Raw genomic sequence first — 18,399 nt, forward strand, 5'->3', positions numbered from 1 at the left:
GAAAGAAGAACTGATCAGAAGTCATGAATCAATGGAGATTCAGAAACATTCAGAATATTTCACTAGTCTGATTGGAATCACTCTATTCAAGAAGAAACCAGCAAGAAAATGTAGATTTTCTCTCATGACCTCATTATTCATGTGAATTTATCAGCTGTAACCCATAATTCAGACAAATGGAGCCAGTAATTCCAGAATAATCCTCACATAGATGTTGTGTGTGGAGCCCGTTTTCCTTCAGATGATCCAGCTCTTGGTCCACTGAACCTCCAACCTTCTTCCATTTGTTCAGCTGCTGGACAGAACAAAGAAAAACAAACAGATGTTTTTGCTGAGTCAGGAAAATGCCTGTTGGAGCTCCAACATGATTGTTGACGGTGTTCCTCCTCTTTCTGCTCCGCTGACGTCCTCATTTTCAGTTTCCTGATCAGACAAACTAAACTCTTTTCCAGGTTTGAATCATCATCAGAAGAAGAAACTTCCACCTTTGTGCCACATGCTCAGAGAATCCACTTCCAGAACAGCAGAGATTCCCGCCACATGTGACAGAGCATCCAGGTGATCTCCAACTACAGGACATCATCACCTGCCTGTGACAGTCACACCTCCATTCTAGATGCAGCCAATGACCTCTAGGCTGTTTGAGGCTCAGAACAACATGACAGCCAGGAAGACCATCCCTCCTCCTGACCACCAGCTGCTCTGTCTCACAATGGCTGCCATGAGGAAGACTCCATGAAGAGTTAACGCCCAGAGGTCTGCTGGACCAGACACCATTCCTGACAGAGTGATCAGAGAGTGCAGAGCAGCTGCTAGACGTCTGATGTCTGACAGGAAATCTTCTAGCAGATGTCAGCTCCATCCCATCAGACGTTAGCTGACAGACTGGCGGCCATGAGCTGGAACAGCAGTCAGGAACACAGTCAGAGGGTGGAGATGGGCTGCAGGTGAAGCAGGAGTCCCCGCCAGAAAAGACGCTCAGAACTCCTCCTCTTCTTCAGCTTTCTCAGGGATGAAGCAGAAAATGCTTTTTCCAGAAACATCCCTCCTGCCTCAACCCACTTGTGTCAAGTAGGAACTTCTGGAGCTGCTGGAGTCAGCTGGTTTCCATGGAAACGGCTGATGAAGGACAGAAGTTTATGTAGAGTGAGACTGGAACATTGATGTAACTGAAATGACAGAAAGAAGAGACTCGGCGTTTTCCAGCAGCTTCATCTGCTGCCTCCATCCTCTCTCTGTGAGTCTCTGCAGAGTTTTTCTGCATTTGCTGGTTTTTCTGCAGCAGCAGCATCAGAGCCAGAGAGCCAAAGAAAGTGGAAAGTCTGAGAAGGAAGCTCTGAAGCTCTGCAGCTGACGGTGCAGCTTCAGGACTCATGAGGAGGACCACACTGCACCTCCTCTTCCTCCTCCTCCACCTTTCCTCTTCTGAATTTCCTCCTCTTCTTCATCTTCCTCCAATTCCATCTGGACCTGGCTGTTCTCACAGACCATGTGGCCTCATGGACAAGGCGTCTGACTTCGGATCAGAAGATCGAGGGTTCAAATCCCTTCATGGTTGGAGGCAGAACTTTCAGAGACTCCCACAGTGAGACACCTGCTGGCTGTCCTTTGTAACTGCATCTGCAGCTTCTAGAAACGTCTTTGTTTCTGTTTTCATCTTTTCAAACAGTTTGTTTTCTTCACATGAAGCCTAAAGAAATGTCCTCAGAATGATGGAAACAGTTTTTCTGCAGCTTGAAGCTGTTCTGGAAGATTTTCTTCTTTAGTGCAGAGAAATCTCTCATTTGATGAGACGGAGGAACTGCAGCAACGTTTCCTGGAAAACCTCCACATTTCATTGAAACCATGTTGGAACTTTGTCCATGAGGTCACATGGTCTGGAAGAAGCCCCAGTTCCAGCTGACAGAAGTCTGGTTCTGATCCATCAGATCTCACTAGCAACAGAACCAAACCTTCACGTGTTGCAGCAACAGTTTCCATGTTTGGGAGGATCTTCTGAAGAACAGCTCAGTTCCAGATCACATCATGATGTTTGATGTTTTCTTCATTCCAGGAAATCATCTGTGTCTCCTTTGATCTGTGCTGAGTCAGCACTTTGACTTCTTTTCAACTTTAGATCCATCATTTACAATCAAGGGTTTATTGATAAATATGATTTATTGACAGAAACTAAAGAGTAAATGTATTTATCATCCAGCAGAGATTGTGGTGTTTGTAAGTCTTTTATTTTGAAATTCCTCAAGGATGATCATCATGGTGGGATTTCTAGATCTGCATGAACTCATCCTGAATCCAAAAGACACTGGAGCATCAAAGAATCCAACCCATCTCTGCCAACATGAGGCTCTTACTTTGAAAAGTCTCAGACTTCCTGCAGGGAAACAGGCTTTCTGCTGCTGCACTGACAGATGTGCACGAGCTTGAAAGAGCTTCCTGACTGAGGAGCTGCAGACTTTCTCCTGCAGAGCAGCAGCTGACTTCAGCGTCGTCATGGTAACACAGTCTGCTGCTGCTTCTGGAAACGTCTTCAAGGCTGTGGTGGGACTTGTTGGTCTGGAGGACAGATTCTCTGAGCAAATGCTGCTTCAGCTTCAAGCTTCAGCTCTTTTCTTCTGGCAGAGCTTAGAAGAAATGGAAACCTCCTTTGTTCTGACTGTTTGCTCCAAATCCCAGATTCAGGAATTCCTCCAAGAAGTTCAGCTCAGAGATCATCAGCAGAGAAAAGCCTGAAGTTCTGATGGAAAATGACAACAGAACATGATCAATATTATTGATCCACATGGAATCCAGAAGAAACTCTGAGGTGAAGACATGAAGACACAAGCTTCAGAGACATGAGGAGAAGTCAGAGTGGATTCATTCTGGACTTTCTTCTCACATCTTCTCTTCAGAACATCTTTGTCTTTGATCCTTCAAATCTTCTGAAATCTGATCATCCATGGATTGTTTTTGTGGGATCAGATCCAGAGTTGCTGAAAGTTCTGCTGCCCTCTGCTGGTCAAAGTGTCCAAACAGCAGAGAGGAGATTCTCTGGGATTCATTGGAGTCCAGATTCTCCTGGATGTGAACAGTCTCTGCTTCTGGAACAGAAGAGTCCTTCTCAGAGCAGCATTGAGGATCTGTTCTGTCCGGCTGAGAGCGCTCCCTGCTGGTAGGAGACAGAACCACATCAGCTGCTTTTCTTTGGCCGTTCAGAAACAGTCTGGAGACTCTAAAAAACCTCCACTTCCTGAAGCAAACGGATGCAGAGCATCATGTTTGATCCTCTTCCTTCAGAAACGGCTCCATTGTTCCATCGCTCAGCAGTTTGACTAAAGCAGCTGAGAGTCTTGATGCAAACAGACCTCAGCAGCTCATCCAGAACGCCATGACAGAAGCACATGCAGCAGCACGTGCACGCTCCCAGAGAACAGCAGCTGATCCAAGTCCTGACTTTGAGGTGAGACTTTTCTGTTCTGCTTGGACCACACTTCAACATGAACTTCATTTCCCATCATTCCATCTGTCAGGAGAGAACAGCTGCAATCAGCTTCCTTCAGGAATGACTGCAGGTAGAAGGATCTTTCATTCTTCAGCACCACCAGGACCCACATCCAGCCCATCAACAGCCAGAACATCAGTGACATCAGCGTCTGATCTTCATCACATCATCATCATCAAAGGACCACCTCTACGTTTTTACAATCTGATGGATTTCAGTCTTTCTGCAGCTTCTCATCAACTGGATTGTCAAATATTTTCATTTCCGTTAACACTGTCAGACCTGGAAAAAGCTGAAAGGGTTCAAATAAAAACAGCAAGAATTAATATTTTATAGAAACTACATGTGATATTTAACTAGTTATTAAGAAGGGAAAAAAATCCTTAAGTGTTTTTTTGTGTCAACCTGAAAAAAAAAAGTTTTTTTTTATTAAACAAGTCTTTGAAGACGATAAAGAAACAAGAAACAGTGTTACAATCTTTGCAGAATATCTGTTAAAAATGTTTGCATTCTAAAAATATTTAATTTGTTCATTCATTTTTCCACTTTTCTTTCATTATGTTATATCTCAGTTATATACCACATAAATTTGTTAATCTAATTTAACTGAAATCTAGGAAACCTCTGTATCGTTTTTTCACCGAAAGCATTTCTAAAATATTATTTGTCTTTGTTTTTGACTACAGTTTAATGTTTATTTATACTCGAAATTATTCTCTTTAAAAACAGCTATTTAAGGTTTTTTTGCTGTTAAATGTCTTTTTCAATAATTTTACTTTGTTCACTGAATACATTTATTTATTGTTTACTCTACTTCAGGAATACAATAAACAAATGTGATCAAGGTTATTTTTAACCTCTGATGCGTTTTGTGGTCAACTCTGAACATCTTTTTTTCCAACTGTATTGAACAACGCATAAACATACAAAATCCAGCATCAATGAATCAGATAGAACATCAGCAGTGGTAGTCAATGTCATCAATCCAAACTTACTGAATTATCTCAAGTAAAAGAAAAACAATTTATCAGAAATATATCCAAAATAGAATATGCTGATTGAAAAATGAAGTATCTTAAAATAAAAGAGGAACTTTGAACAATGAATTGAGAACGCCCCCGTGTGATGACGTCACAACCGCTCTCAAAAAGTATCCTCGATACATTTTTTTCTATTTTGATTTTCTTTTTTATTATCACCTGAATTAAAACTGGTTAAATATTTGAAGTTTTTTTAACCATGTTGAGGTTCAGTTAAGCAGTTTATACGTTTTTGTTTTTTTTTACAGTTTCTGCACGTGACCCGGAAGTAAATATCACGAGGCACTAGCAGCGTTAGCCTGTTAGCAGGTTAGCAGCGTTAGCTTGTGCTGATAGGACGGTGGTGTTGTGTTGGGACGTTTGTGAGGTTTTTGGACAGAAAGGACGATACGTGGTTCGTGTGGGAACTCTCAGCATTTTCCAAAGTGTCGTAAATGAGTGAAGAATTGTTGAACGGAAAGACAACGTGGATTGCTGTGATTGTGAGACTAGCAGATGATCGATCGGAGCTGCAGTGAAGAGGACGGCGGTGTTTGTGGGAGTTGGAGCTGAAGACCGGAGCAGGAACCATGTCTTCAGAACCTCAGGAAGGTTCTGTCAGAGAACAACTCTCTGCTGCTGAAGGAACCATCGTCCAGAACGAGGAGGAGCTCTGTCGTCAGCGCAGACTGCTGGATAGCAGCTGGAAACCAGAGCTGCAGCTTAACATAGTTGGTACGTTCACTGCTGCAGAAATAGATCCATGATCGTCTTTGCTTTCTTAGTCTGAGCTGCTATCTGGATCCAAACTGTGGCTGGATTATAGCTCCAATGGTTCTGCCGTCATAGCTTCGCCGCTAATGTTATCTTGGATTTGTTAGTTGGTAAACAAAGCGTAAACAAAGGCATGATGGGAAATCAGTGGGCGGTTATTCCAGCCAGGCAGCTTTGATGTCCGTGCTTTTCTCCCCCCCCCCCCCCCTTCCGTTTTAGAAGGACCACCATTCATGTTTTACAAACATTACAAACATGGTAATTATCTTGATCACAACACTTTCTTAACACTTACAAAAATACGATAATTATTTCCATTCCAATTCTCACTAAAAATGTAGCCCAGCAAGTTGCAACAACATTTTTCAGAAATAAGACCACTCATTTCTGCACGGTGGCGCAGTGGTTAGCGCTCTTGCCTCACAGCAAGAAGGCCTCTGGTTCAAGTCCCGGCTGGGGGACATGAAAAACACAACATCAATGGGGGACCTTTCTGTGTGGAGTTTGCGTGTTCTCCCCGTGCACGCGTGGGTTTTCTCCGGGATCTCTGGCTTCCTCCCACCGTCCGAAAACATGCTACATAGGTTGATTGGCAACTCTAAATTGTCCATAGGTGTCAGAGTGAATGGATGTGTGATTGAGGATATTCTACCCTGTGACAGACTGGCTACCAGTCCAGGGCAACCCTTGCCTACGCCCAAGTGGCCGGGATAGGCTCCGGCAACCCAGTGACCCCGAAAGGGAATAAACGGTAAAGAAGATGAATGAATGAGACCACTCTATGTGGAAGGGCTATGTTTGGGAGACAAAAAAATAAAAAACATTTTTTTTGAGAGATTTTAAATTGTTTATATTACCCTTCCTCATTAATAAAAAGATTTAGCAGAATTACAGCACCACAGAAACTAAAAATATATGAACATTATATATAGCATATCCTGTACAACCAAACATATATAGCATATCCTGTACAACCAAACATATATAGCATATCCTGTACCTCACAAAGCAAAAGAAGTAACCTTTTAAAATATTGAATGATATTTACCCTTCCAATCAGATTTACATATTCGCTTTAATTGGAATGATGATCTTTGTGTATTTTGTGGAAATGATGTAAAAAATGTAGAACATCTATTCTTTGAATTTTTCCATGTAAAAGAAATTTGGTCATATTTTCATAATGGTGGAAAACAAAAAAGATTATCATAAACCCTTTAAATTGGAATACCATTAAAATTTGATTACTATTACGTGATAAAATTCTGGAATTTCTGATTAATGTATTGATTGTGATTTCAAAGCATTTCATACACAACTGTAAATTATTAAAGGTAAAACTTCAGATTAATGGAATAATAAACCATCTCAAACTATTCTATAAATCTTTGCATTATATGAATCACAAGAAAGCCCAGACGTGTAATTTATTTAAAGTATTTAAGCTTTGGTAAACTTTAAATTTGCTTATATTTGTTTTCCAGTTTATATTTGACTACCTTCATCTCATTGATATTGATGTCATTGACACAAATGCCATGATTGTTTGTTAAATAAATCCTTCAATAAAAACACACACACAGACACACAAAAATTAACAGCGCTAACACACATTTGCATGAACACCTTTAATGCACTTGTAGGGCTGGCCCGTTTGACAGGGACGCTTTGGCGCGTGTTTCACCTTCATGAAACAGAGTGATTTGGCATAATGTTTCGGGGCGTGTGTCAACTAGTGCAGATCACGTGGTTGCTGATGTATGAAGCACCAAATGCATCGTTTGGTTGAACCACGGTTCAGATGTCACTTGTGTTTGAACAGTTGGGTGCGCTATTCTCTAAAAAACAAGTGAATCCCGAACATTTCCCGACCAGTTCTATTGTTTCTCTTGTATTGGAATCTGCGTCAGTTCACTGCACTTTACCATGGTTCCTGGTAGAAAAGGTACTGGGGCTACACAGTACCTTATCAATGATAAAAATACTTCTACGAATATACAATGGCAAGGATGGACTGTTGTTGTGGAGATAGCTCAGATATAAAGTCATAGCTTCTGTATCCAGAGATTCTGGGTTCAAGACCAGTTTTCCTTTTTTGCCTTGCGTTTATTTTCTTCATGTGATGTGTATTTTGCTGTGTAAAGCACTTCTCACAGAAAACGTAACTCATTGTGTTGTTTTACGCTGTTTTTTATCACTATTAACAACATTGTATTGTTTTATGTTTTTTTATTATAATATCCACAATGAAAGGTTACAAGGAGCTTAGTTGAAGCAGATGATATACGTCCAGACCACCACCAGATGTCGCTGTTTTGTGTGGCTTCATAGCCCTGAATGGTTGGTACATTTTTCTGGCACAATTACACGAACCCCAAGGAAAGCTTCCAGTGGCTTCTATTCCCATCCCTATGGACTAGTATGGTGACATGCAGAGGACTGAAGGCGTGGTTTGCAGAACCAGTCTGATCAATGCTGGAGACAGAGGGGCGTGGCTACACCTGAGCCAATATGATCACTTCAATATCGGGCCATGTTGTTGTTAAAGAATTCTTTTCCCCTGTCGGGACACGACTTCTAGCATCGCTGATTTGTTTTGTAAAAATCATATTTTGCCCCAAAAAGCGATAAAAGAAGGTGGATGTTTACTTTATTCTGTGGCTTGTGAGAATTTATTATCATATTTAATACTTCCATAAAGGCTACTTTTATAAATTGATATTATTCTAAATTAGCAGAGCAGAGGTCTTTTTTTAAACACAAAATCTGTCATTTTGCGTTGAATATGTGAAAAACAACAACAACAATGATGATGGATTGGATTCATCTGCACTTTTCCAGACGCTCAAAACGCTTACAATGTGCTTACAATTCATTCACTCCTCATTCATACTTGGTGATGGTAACTACTGATTTAGCCACAGCTGCCTCTCTGACCATCACCTGGACATTCAGACACATTCACACACCAGTGGAGGAGCTCTTGTCCATGGACACAACAACAGTGGACTGGGGGGAATCTAACCACCGACCCTTCAATCATTGTCCAACCAGTTCAACCGCCTGAACCACTGCCGCCCCAAATATGAGAATAAATTCCTAAAAAAATAAATTCCCAAAAACAAAGTATAGCATAGATGTGTACACCCCCTTTAAAAAGTACTCATTTAATCAGAAGCTCAATGAGCAAAAGAAACATTTCCAAAGTTTCCACAAAGTTGACTTTTATTGAAAACTTCTTTAACTCTATAACATGAAATAAAGTTTAATGATCTAACTTAGATTGCATAATCTTCCGTTTTACGTCAATTAGTTTAAGCAAATCCACCCTGCAACAAAAACTACTACATCTAGTATTTTGTAATGAGGCCGTGATTTTTTAAGGACAGCACAAAGTCTTCTAGGAATGAACAAGTTGCTGACATATTACAACATTTATCTTTGTCCATTCTTTAAGAAGAATCTATTTTAGAGCCTGGATGGAGAGTGACGCTCAACTTGTTCTTCAGAATTTCCCACATGTGTTGGATTGGGTTCAGATCAGGAGACATACTTGGCCATTCAATCACCTTCAGCCTGTTCTTCCTCAGAAAATACAGCAGTAGCTTTAAAAGTGTGTTTTGGATCATTGTCGTGTTTGAAAAGTGGTCAATGACCAATGAAGTACTGGCAGCATCTTCTTCTTCAGTATAGAGCACTACATTGTTGAGTTCATGATCCCATAAATGAAATGCAGCTCCCCCACACCAGCAGCACTCATGCAGCCCCATACCAGGACACTGCCACCACCATGTTTCACTGTTGGCACCATGCATTTATCTTTGAAATCCTCACCTTTGCAATGCCGTACAGTTTTAAAACCATTAGTTTTGACAATGGTGATCTTTGTCTCATTACTCCAGAGTATTGAGGTTTTTTCCATTTGTGATGACACGGTGAGATGAGAGGACATCAGTGTGCTTCTGGAACACATACAGAAATAGTAACTTGGCACGAATCGACACTAAAGGAGTATTCTAAATATTTTAAAAAACAGAGTTGTGTTTAAAGAGATATCCTGGTGAGTTGAAGATTGTTTTTCAGTTTTTTTAATAAGCTAACCACAAGTTGGACGAGTTAGCAAGCTAACAAGCTAGCATGCTAGCGCATGATGAAGCCAAGAGGAGAAAGGTTGCTTATATACTTGCACATTTTAGAACACCCCTCACTTTTGCACATTGCTGTCACTTTTCTTTGCTTTTTGGAACTGCTGTGACAATTGAATTTCCCCAATGTGGGATCAATAAAGAATATCTTATTTATATGTTTCTGTAATTACTTCAACGTTCAATTGAGTCTCAGTAGTTTTCATCTGTTTCAGCATGAGCCCTAGTAAATTCTAGGCATGCTTTTGTACAGGCTTCAGGAGAGGCTTCCTTCCTGGACAATAAGCAAGCATGCCATTTCCTCTGCAGTGTGCGCTGTATGGCGTCACGGGAAACGTTGTCTCCAGTTTAGATTTCTACAGCTTTAGCTAACTGCAGTGAACTTTCATGGTGGTTTTCTTCAACCCTTCTCATGAGAAGACCCTCCTGTTTCGAGATGTTAGCTTGCATGGACGGCCTGAACGTCTCTGTATGATTGTGACACTTCCATCTTTCTTTAATTTTTGGATCACTTTTGCAGTAGTAAATTTGACTGATATTTAAAGCTTTGCTGATCTTGTAGCCCTCACCTTTTTTGTGCAAAGAAAGGATTTACTTTCTCAGATTTGGTGACATTTCTTTTCCACGGGGAGCCATTGCTGACAGCATGAAATGGGAAGGGCTGTTCTTTGTTAAGAAATGCCCTTTTATGGTCACCTGTGTGCTGGACACCTCTTAAATAAGTCAATACACTCAACTGTGGTTGGATGCCTGTTAATTAGAAATTTGTAGTCTTGAGTTCGACTTTTGTCATAAGACTGACTGAGGTGTACTCATTTTTGCAACATGGGTTTGAATTAATTTGATAGGAAATCAATTTTTGTATCTAAATTAACAGATCCTGTTTGCAATCAATGGCCCACCTTTGTAGGAGTATTTTGTAATCTAGTATTTCATAGAAAATGTTGATTCTGAAAGGACGCTAAAGATTTCTGACACATTTAGTGGGGTGTATTCATTTATGCTGAGCATTGTATTTATTTTAATTTGTCCCACACTGGACCATAAAATCATTAAAAATGTCATGAAAAAATTTAAGGTGCTTATGTTTTGATTTCAAATTTTATTTATTTACTGACAATTTTAAATGAATGAATTTTGCATCTATTCAATTATTTTATATTCAATTTATTTCAATGAGTCTCTTCCAGTCCTCCAGACTCCTCACACATTTTCTTCAATGATCACAGAGTTTATTGATGTTTGACGAAACCCAAAAGACCTGGAAACATATAAAACGTATAAACTATAAAAGGTATAAAGAAAACGTTTAAATGTCGTGTTTGTGTCCCTGCAGCCCTCCCCCAGCATTGGATGACTGAAGAGGAAGATCTCTGCAACCAACAGAGGAACTTCAGAGAGGAACAGGAGGAACCAGAACCTCCACAGATTCAAGAGGAACAGGAGGAACCAGAACCTCCACAGATTAAAGAGGAACAGGAGGAACCAGAGATCAAAGAGGAACAGGAGGAACCAGAACCTCCACAGATTAAAGAGGAACAGGAGGAACCAGAAGAACCAGAGATCAAAGAGGAACAGGAGGAACCAGAACCTACACAGATTCAAGAGGAACTGGAGGAACCAGAAGAACCAGAGATCAAAGAGGAACAGGAGGAACCAGAACCTACACAGATTCAAGAGGAACAGGAGGAACCAGAAGAACCAGAGATCAAAGAGGAACAGGAGGAACCAGAACCTACACAGATTCAAGAGGAACTGGAGGAACCAGAAGAACCAGAGATCAAAGAGGAACAGGAGGAACCAGAACCTCCACAGATTAAAGAGGAACTGGAGGAACTAAAAGAACCAGAGATTAAAGAGGAACCAGAGGAACTCTGCATCAGTCAGGATGAAGATCAGCTTGATCTGAAGCAAGAGACTGATACCTTAATGGAGATTCCTACTTATGAGGAAGATGAGAACAGTGAAGCAGATCTAAGCAATCAGCAGAGCTTAAATGTAACTGATAGTCAGGATGAAGAAGGAAACCAACATGAAAAATCAACATCAACTACAGATGAAGAGACAGACCCACAGAACAGAGATCAGAGGAAGAGGAGGGACATAAGTCATGTCCAAAGTGTGGACAGCTCTCACATGTCAGCAGGTCAGTGTGACTATGATCTTCATCTCCACACTATCGGTATGTTCACTTCAACAACGGTTCTATCTTGAGCTTCAAGCTCTCCAAACATGCAGTCCATCAACAGCGTGTCCTGGAAGTGTCTCTTCTGTCCCTTCCAGTTGAAAAGACAGAAGACATTATTGGTCAGTGCAGCCGACAACATTCTTCAAATCATATGATCTTAGTTAGTCCCTCCAGCTAACGACAAACAGGAAACCTTAACAGATCAAAGAGAAAATTGTTAGCAGATAAAAAAGTCCAATCTGTTTTGTCGTCTGTGGTTCTAAGTTTGTAGTTCAGTTCTTTTCAGCAGATTTCTCTGTCAAACCCAACATCCCATCTAAACCTCTTTGATGTCTCCATGTCTCCAATTCCAGACATTCAGACAGATTCTATTTCCAAAACTACATTTCAAGCTAAAACCCAAAGACAGGGTCCTGCTCATGGATCTGCAGACAGAAAAGATTCAAACCTGAACACATCAGTGAAAAACTGCTTAGTGTTAGAATGTCAGGGGGGGCGCGCGGTAGTAGCCGTTTTAGGCACAGGTAATACGAGCAATTGTCTGGTGCGCAAATCTAACGTGGGGGCGGCGGTGACAGCGGCTCAGTGCTTGGAAAAAACTCTGCGCCTCTATTGGGTTCCTATTCTCTGTTAAATCACAGTTTACAACCTGAAACAGTGAATTACCGTCCCCGCAGCCGCGTGCTCCCGTCTCCTGTCACACGCGGCTGCGTGTGTAAGAACGAAAGGGGAGGAGTGGTGTGGGCTCTCTCTGCCAGGTGGAATGGGTCACGCGGAGGAGAGCTGCAAGTGCTGTCTGTTTCCCAACACCAGGATCACCATGTGCCTTTAGATTCCTCAGCTCATGCTAATAATGTCATTCTTTATTAACTATTGTAGACATTTTTAAGACGCGTCTTTATTTTCCATAAATGTATTCTTTGTCTGTCTGTAGTTTAAGTATTTGACATAAAGACAGCAGGTAATGCAGGAAAACAGCTGCACTTTATGAGATCAAAAATAAACAATCATTTATTTCTTCAGACTAAAAGCATTAAATATATTGGTCCTGCTGTGTTAATGTTTCAGATCAATTTACATTTAATATTATTTATTGATTGAATTATTTTTCTCAGCATCAAATGGTTCAGCTGGTCAAAATATTTCTAGTTTAAATAAGGACTTTAATACAGGCACTTTAAGCTTCTTTTCTGCTTTAGACTAAAACAGGGTTTCTGTGTGAAAAAATAAAGTTAATATGATTTGAAATTTGAAAGTGGATTAATTTTGCTTTTTTCTTTTGTTAATGTTAAAAGATACAATTTTAAGTACCGTATACTTACACAATTTTTATAGATACTAACCTAATATATTGACACACGAGTGGGGGGGGGGGGCATTTTCTTTTTCCTAGGGGGGGCCTGGCAAAAAATAATTGAGAAGCACTGGTTTACACCAACAAGGTTTATTTTTTTTAACTTCAACAATCAAAAAACAAAAACAAAAGGCAAACCTCAAGTCTAGAGTCTCTAATTTAACACATAAACACCAGTAGGAACACTTTTCTGAGCAATCTAAAGAAATGTTGACCTCACACTTCTTAACACCACAATACATATCAGAGGTCGACAACCTGGGACACACAGAGGGAAAGACAGTGGAACGCTGGGGGGGGGGTTGACAAAAAGAAGCACTTGATCTGTCGTCTGTTTGTATTTTTAGAATTGGAAAAAAAAAACATTATTGAATTATCATTTCTTCTCGCAATGACTTTTTTCCCCCTATGGTGTCATAAGGGGTCCATTCAGTCAGTGTTGTTACTACCCACCTATATAAATGCTGCCACTGCTTTTCAATAAAACTTTAACATTTTACACAACTTACATTACTTGTGTAATGTACGACAGCAGCTACTTCCCGTTCCAAATAGCTGCTGTCGCCAAACTCCAATTAGAGAGTGATGAAAGTCTTCCGGGAATTCCCGGAAATCCGGGTTTTTGAGCAAACCGATCATTTCTTCCGGGAAATAAAGACCTGATCTCTACGGACAAATCACTTTCCGGATGAAAAAAATGTCTGAAATTGGCGAATTTTCGCTTTTTTTTTCTATATTTTTCCGTGGATCGCTTTCTCTATGGGCCCGGCTGTCTTGTCTTCCCGGTCGAATTGACCAATGACGGGACGTTTTAGTTGCTGGATGTGTCGACGGCTCTGATTGGCTCTGTCTGTACCACTTGGTCAGCGGACCCACGCTAAACTCTCACAAACAAATCTGAAGAGTTTGTGATTAAATTTGTGTTAAAATAATGGCGGGCATCTTCATTATTGAGCGTGGTCACGACCTCAATTGTGAGATGAAGATAAAAACAAATTTAAGTGGTCTTGGCTGGAGGAAAAAGACAAATGTGGCTATTTCTTTTCAACGTACGTTAGCAAAACAAATTGTTGTTGTTCAGAATTTCACTCTCCGTTCTAATACAATTAGTTACGGTGGAAATTATGCAGAGATTAAGTAAGGGTAATCTAATGGCTTACGAAGTGTGTGTTATTATTACTTTTTTATTGAATGTTAAGGACAACTCCAATTTCCTGTTCTCCTTCAGTCTCGCTGCAGATTCGTCTTCATCTCTCAGACGCACATATCAGGTTGTGATGATATTTGTCTCGGTTTCCTTCCCACAGATGTTTACGCGACCTCGATTATCTCTAGGCACTTCCCCCTCCACGCATTTTAGCCACTTACAGTGGCTTTCCCTATTCTTCTCACATGCATTGGCCGCCTCACAGACAGGCATCATGCGAGAGTGTACGTGCTCGTGTTTCATGAATATGTGCGCGATTGTGTGTCTGCCTGCATGCGTGTGCGCTCGCGTCTCATTGATTATTTCATTGATCATTGACGTGCCCCTTCCAAGTTTAATGTATAAAAAATTACGAAGGGTGGGGGAGGCAAATTTACTGGGAGCACATGTGCGACTGGAAGTAAAATTCAGTCGCACACTCTCAAATTTTGGTCGCAAAATGCGACCATTTGGTCGCAGTCTGGAGCCCTGCCCCTTGTAGATTTTCTTGATCTGACTGCAGAATAACCGACCACATTGATCAAAACTAAAACATTTGAATACATTTCTTTATCTAATTTATTTGTATTTATGCTTAATTACCATGATTTAGTTCAGTTTTGCTCAAAAAAATATCATTGACATTAATTATAATTATAAGTATTTGGTGGTTTGGACCCACACTCCCTTAAAAAAGAATGTTTACAATATTTAATTTTGTTTGTATGTTTGTTTTGATATTTCCCAGATCACTAAGTATTGGTGTTAAAGAATTGATGTATTATGTTATAGAAAGATAGTTTAAAGTAGATCCCATATTTTGATGTAATTATAGTTTGAGAAAACAGTATTTTTAAAGCAGAAATCGTTCAAATAAATGAGGTATTTTCATAGAATATCATAGTTACTGGTGTGCTTTTTGCCATTTGGGGCTTTGATGTTACACTATTTTAGTAATTGTATGTTTTGCAGCTTTAAGGAAAAGCTTAGATTTTAGGGTTGGTGTTACTTTTAGCAATTATCTAAATTCTTTATTAGGACTAACAAGTCCTTAATGGCAAGTCAAACTAGGGGTTTGAATGACAAATCATGATGCTCCAATTAGTCTTAGTTTGTTGATTAAGAAGTGAAAAACTAACTGCCAGAATGTACCAGAATGCATCTAACACCATGTATTTTTCAAAAATTTCGCTCCGCACACGCCATATCGGTCAAAGAAAAATTCAGCGATTTTTTTTTTTTTTTTTTTTTTTTTTTTTTTTTTACCTTGCCTGACATTCATCACTGAATAGACCTCTATAGAAAAATAGTCATTCTAAATAGACGGAATTACCATTCTTGCTGTCAAACATTTTTCCTAATATCTTGTTGATTATCTAAGTTTTCTTCATAATATTTTTTTATTGCCAGTTATTCAAGTTGTAAACTGACCAATTAGATGCCTCAGTAAAAGATGTGGTGCCCGCTGGCCCCACCTCGAATGTTTGATGGACAGCTTCTTCCGAGCAGCTTTCAGTTATGGGGGGCGTGGACATTGAACTAGCTTATCATGAGTAGCAACTGGTTGTTCTAAAAACGTGACTCAGACCGCCTGACTAATCTCTGTTGCCTGGCTCAAAATGGCGATTAGATTTGTTGTTGTTATTAGCTGCGTTTTGAAGGAATATAAAGCGGGGAAAATGAGTATTGAACACGTCAATATTTCTCTCAAAAAACATATTTCTAATCGAGCTATTGACACGAAATTTTCACCAGATGTCGGCATCAACCCAAGTAATGCACACATAGAAAGAAATCCAAACATGTCCATAAATGAAATTATGTGTAATAAAGTGAAATGGCACAGGGAATAAGTATTGAACACATGAAGAAAAGGAGGGGTAAAAAGGTCTGGCAAGCCAAGAAAGCAGCTGGAGTTTGTCAGTATTCAGAAGGTTAACCTGCCCCCTATTAGTGCAAAGTCAGTCTCACTGAAGTTTAGTTTTATTAGTGTGTGCTGTTTCCATCCTTTGAACTTTGAAGAAGCTTCCTTAAGTTGCATATGTGAGAAGGTTTTGACTGCAGCTCCAAGTTCATCCCCCTTCAGGGGAAGGAGAGACTTTGATTTTCTAATGCCATTTGGAAGACTGGGCATTCATTCTGTCAGGGACCATATATCAACCATCCGCTCTCCTGTGAAGAACAAAGCTTTATGACCGACTGCCTGCGGTGAAAGTTCCTGCCACATGTGGTGGACCCCATGGGGATTCCGTACCGTGTCCATCTGTGAAATGGCTCCCTGGAAACCAGATGCTGTGATTCCAAGTATGGACTGAAGGAAGTAGGCGGGCTCCTCTGTCAGCCAATCCGAGCGGCCAGAGGCAGAGATTCGGCCGCCATCATGCTTCCGGGGTAGGAGATTCTGAACACATGTTTAAAAGTCTGCACTCAAGGAAGTTCCTTTGTTACCAGACAGCCTCGTGTAATTCGGATTGTAATTTCTTACGTTTTGCAGGTTTTGGATTTGGGAACCCAGATTATCTGTTTTATTTTGTTTTAGAGCTCTTTGTTAGGGACAATAAAAACTCTTAATGTTATTCCGTTCGCATTTTCTGGTCATTCTCCCGACTTTAAGAACACACATGGAAGAAATCTCAAAGCAACAGATTTCATTTTCCTACATTCTACACGGACAAAATTAATTGGAAGAAAAACACGTCATGTAAACTAGGGCTGGGAATCACTGGGTACCTCACGATACGATACGATTTGCGATACATTGCTCACGATAACGATACTATCACGATATGGCGATATTGTGATAGTCAATAGAGCTCGTTTCTAACAACTACAACTCACGATATATCAAACTTTAAGAGAGAAGAACTCGAAAAACTATTTTTTGGAAAATATTTACCCATTTATTTTTTAAACACCATGATAATAAACAACTTGTGTCCTATTTGGTGTAATGAATAACCGACTTTAGTGTAACATTGCTGAAATCAGTAATACTCTGTCTTTGACAAACAATGACAATTTTCATTTGGAAATATCTGTAAAATTTGGTTTAAACAATAGTGAACATGAACAGCCGCCATTATTTAGTACAAAATTGCTGTAAACGGGATTTAAAAAATGAATAAGTCAAATAGCTGCCAGACACATTGTTATTAAATTTTGAAAAACAAAACCATAGCCATTGCTTAATTAAAAAAAAAAGATGTGAATCAGAAATTAATTCTGTGATACCTCTTGAAATGACACAATTTAGTGCAAATGTGCTGCAAAAAAATAAAATTCGCCCAGAAAAATAAAATCAAGTAGCTATGAACTTTTCTTTAAGTTATTTAAGACATAAACTGCTTTCAAAATAAATGACCAGGGATAAAATACATGAAGAACTTAAAGTGCATCCAAAAGTAAACATCTTTGTGAACAACAAGTTTGGGGAAAAGCTGCACGCGATGTATGTTTAAATGTTTATGTTTTTCTGGAACCACAGGCTTTATAGCGTCAAGACGCCGCTCATCTACCGCTGCTTTTTGGAGAAAGGGGGGTCTATGGGCAGGAATTCCACTCTTTCTGCTGTTTCCACCTTAATCGTAACTTTGGTATGGCCGTACAGTGCAGGGATCCTTTTTTAAGTATTTCTGAGAGGGAATGTCAAATCGTGGCTCTACTGCATTCAATAAACACCAAAATCCCTCGTTCTCCACTGCGCTGCAGGGACGGAAACCGTTTCCGTTCGTAGTTGCCAATGCTCTCGCAGAAGACGGCGGTACCTCCATCTGGGAAAAATAGTATCCGCGCCGGGCTGTGTCGGCTTCGGGCCAGCAACAACCACGGCTTTCTCACACAACTCTGGGTGATGCAGCTTCAATGCTGCCGGCGCATCTTTTAAGTTGCTGCTCTTGCCTCTTGTTTTTCCCTACCGCCATCTTTGTTTGAATGTGTGTGCTTCTTCGTCCGCCCGCAACAGCCAATCACGCAACGAGCGCCCCCTATCGACCCTCCGAAGAATTGTCTTACCAAAGGATGGTTAATATAAGGTTTTACAGGGTCTTTAAATGTAAATAAAAGGTGGATACTTGACGAAGACGTCTCGAGAATCAATCGTGGGACTAAATATCGCGATATATCACCATATCGATATTTTGGCACACCCCTATTGTAAACACGCAGTTTAGAATATTCTGCCCAGATCAGACTCGTTCGGATCAAAATTTCTTTCCGATGGAGATAGGTGGGTTATGCCGATGGTTGATCTGAT

General features: G+C 40.2%; 2 protein-coding genes and 1 non-coding gene across 3 annotated transcripts in view; 2 read left to right on the forward strand and 1 right to left on the reverse strand.

Annotated features, from left to right (window-relative positions):
- The window catches only part of LOC144986863 (uncharacterized), a 307,472-nt gene that overhangs the window by 99,183 nt on the left and 189,890 nt on the right, over window positions 1-18,399 (reverse strand). The window lies entirely within an intron of this gene.
- On the forward strand, window positions 1,486-1,558 carry trnar-ucg (transfer RNA arginine (anticodon UCG)). Its single transcript has one exon. It is a non-coding gene; the product is annotated as a tRNA-Arg (tRNA).
- LOC144987823 (uncharacterized) overlaps window positions 4,478-18,399 on the forward strand; it is a 28,424-nt gene continuing 14,502 nt past the window's right edge. The window contains exons 1-2 of the mRNA XM_078937290.1: window positions 4,478-5,235; window positions 10,756-11,565. The gene's annotated coding sequence lies outside the window, so the exon portion shown is untranslated. The remainder of the gene's footprint in view (window positions 5,236-10,755; window positions 11,566-18,399) is intronic.

Source organism: Oryzias latipes, chromosome 2, assembly GCF_053564925.1.
Source record: "Oryzias latipes strain Hd-rR chromosome 2, Olatipes_Hd-rR_3.1".
Lineage (NCBI taxonomy): Eukaryota > Metazoa > Chordata > Actinopteri > Beloniformes > Adrianichthyidae > Oryzias > Oryzias latipes.